At 57.8% G+C, this 2692-nt stretch overlaps 1 long non-coding RNA gene across 1 annotated transcript; it reads right to left on the bottom strand.

The window, feature by feature from the left end:
• Positions 1 to 284: 284 nt before the first annotated feature.
• On the bottom strand, positions 285 to 2277 carry LOC117798179. The gene is made up of 2 exons (XR_004622857.1): positions 2020 to 2277; positions 285 to 1811 (listed from the first exon to the last, which is right to left on the bottom strand). It is a non-coding gene; the product is annotated as an uncharacterized LOC117798179 (long non-coding RNA).
• Between the last annotated feature and the right edge of the window lie 415 nt (positions 2278 to 2692).

Below are 2692 nucleotides of genomic sequence, written 5' to 3'. Positions count from 1 at the left end.
GGGATCCCTCCCGCCCATCCTCTGCTCGGCAGCCAGAGCTTCCCTCCAAGTGCCAGCCTGCCGTGCTCTTCCAGCCCGCTCACCCCAGGGCCTTTGCACACACCACTGCCTCTGTCAGGAATGCTCTCCCCCTTCTCCACCCGCCCGACATCTACTCAACTTAGAGGTCTCACTCAAACACCATCTCTTTTGGGGAGCCGACCTAGGTGCCCCAAGTGATTGGGGTGCTGTGTGTCTGGGTGAGGGGATCCCCTGCAGAATGTCTCCAAGGACCCCCTGGTGTGATTGTTGGGTCAACCGTGGCATCTTTGGTGTCTAGCACAGTGCTGGGCACACAGTAGATGTTCAGGAAACAGCATTTGCATGAACGAGTGTCTGAGTGGATCTGCCCACCTCAGGGACAGGTGTCTGCCCAGATGACCCCTCCCAGGTCTCTATTCCCCACCTGAGGTTAAGCAGAATCCCAGAGACTCAACCCTAAGCAGAATCCCAGAGGCTCGAGGAGGAGCTCTCTGAACGGCCCCTGTTCATCTCAGACAGGCTCCCACAAACCCAAGCCAGCGGCTCTTTGGGGCGCCGAGAACAGAGCACACACAGTGCCTGGGAAGCTGGAGGGAGCTCTGTGGGCAGCAGCCAGCCTCTTGCCAGGAAATGTCTGCCCCCAAGAACCCCAAGGGAAATGCAAAGCAGGGTCCTTCTGGGAAAGACCTGGGGACCCTTGGCAGGGCAGTAGCCCGCTCCTTTGCCTTCTGGGTTTTGCCCTAGTGGGGGAAGGGATAACCCATTGGCTGGCTCTACAGCTGGGCTCCAAGGCTCGCCCCTAGATCAGGACATGTTCATCCTTGCTGGGCGCAGGTGAGGTGCAATTCGAAAGCCTGGGGGCCCCCACCCCTTCACCCACCGAGGTCTACCTCCAGCAGCCGGGGATCCCCATCCAATCAATGGCAAGCCTGGCTTTGCCTTGTCTTGAAAAGAGTTTTGGTTCTTGAAAAGCCTGCCCCTGGGTGAGCCTCTCCCCCTCCCTCCTCCTCCACCCACCCCCCTGACCCCAAAGGAGCCGAGGGGTCGTGGGGTCGGAGATCAGAGTGAGGGCCGAGCCCATAGGGCTGGCTGGCCTCCTGGGCTGAGTCTTCAGGCTGGCGCGTCTGTAAATGCGAGGCTGTAAAACGGATGAGGTGTAAGTGACTGGTTGGAAAGGAACACCCAGGAGGGAGAAGTTAAATTCAGCCACTGAGTAACAAATACCTGCCTGTCCCCCTTGGGAAGTACCACAGAACCCTGGGGAACCAGCCCAGGCCCTGGGCGCTCCCTGCTGGCACCCTCCCCAGTCCCCCACTTGTCCTCTTTTCTGTTCTCTGACGGCAGGTTTCCGCAGTTTGAGCCTCCGCTCTGCCATCCATGTGGTCTCTCTATGCCTCACTTTTCCCATCTGTGAACTGGGGATAAGAGCAGCTACCGCAAAGATTGTAGTGAGGAGTAAATCAGCTAATGATAACAAATCAAAAGAAACAAAAACAAAACCACCCTCCGCCCACAGCCCTCAAGCTCTCTAGGACACACGGCCATTGCTCAGCACACGGCTCGCTTTCCTTGGGTTTTCTTCCAGGAGTGAGGTGTTATCTGCGGTACCGAGGGAAACACAGGCATGCATGTCCGCCTCTTCTCAAAGCAGCTTCTGTTGTTTCTTAAAATGAGCGTGAGGACAGGTGTGCAGACCCAGGTGTCAGCCCTGTGGCCCGGAGTTCCCCTTGCGGGGCCTCAGTGACTTCGTCTTAAAAACGCAGACAGGGTGGCGATTGCCCCGAGGGCTCCTGAAAGGCATGCGGAGGGTGTCACAAGGTGCCCAGGGCAGAGCCGGCCTTCCCAACCAGACCCTGGGGTCCCTTCGACTCCTGCGGCCACGGTGCTTTGGGATCCTTGTCGGCTATCATTGCTGTCATCTAGCCAAGGAAAGGGCCAGAAAGAAAGGTGCCAATCCCCCCTGGGCGAGCCCACTATTCCTTAGAAGGAAGAAAGTACCTCTTTCATCAGGGTCCCCAGGGGCCTGGGCCATCCTGGCTGTGGAGGCTGGGAGCCTGGAGACGTGGGGGCCGCAGCCGGCGTCTGCCCCGGGGCTTGGAGAGGACAGGCTCAGGGTGTCTTTGTGCAGCTGGACTTGGTGCTCCCGCAGCTGCGAAGGGACGCGTCAGCTGAGTGGGTGTTTGCTGTTCACACTCCAGAAACAAGCCTAGTCAGCCTGACCTGACCAGCTTTCTGGGGAAAAAGAAAACGAAACTCCTGTGTGTGGCCTCAGAAAACAAATTGAAAACAGAAGTGATGAGCGAGGGCCTCTGACTACATGTTGGTAGGAGGAAGCTGAGCTTGGCAAGACCAGAGCATACTCTGGAACCACCGAGCTTCCCCGACTTTCTAGGCGCCGCTGCTGCCCACTCTGATCCCCACACATAGGCTGAGGCCCCCGGGGTTGGCTGGGGCGCTGCGATCGTTTGCCCGTGTCAAAATGACAGCTGTTTTTAGTGAGCATCTGCTATGTGCTTTCCAATCCTGTGCACCCTTCTGAGTCCCCTTCGGGGTAGGGGCTAGTACTGCTGTCTTTTCTCAGAAGGGAAACTGAGGCTTAAGATGATGGGGTCACTTGTCCAAGGCTGGGTTCTAACCCAGCCCACAATTTACTGGCTGTGTGACTTTGGGC

The sequence above is a fragment of the Ailuropoda melanoleuca genome, unplaced genomic scaffold (genome assembly GCF_002007445.2).
Source record: "Ailuropoda melanoleuca isolate Jingjing unplaced genomic scaffold, ASM200744v2 unplaced-scaffold28168, whole genome shotgun sequence".
Classification (NCBI taxonomy): domain Eukaryota; kingdom Metazoa; phylum Chordata; class Mammalia; order Carnivora; family Ursidae; genus Ailuropoda; species Ailuropoda melanoleuca.
Note: the sequence above shows the minus strand (reverse complement) of the source record. Positions and strands in the feature narration are given on the sequence as shown.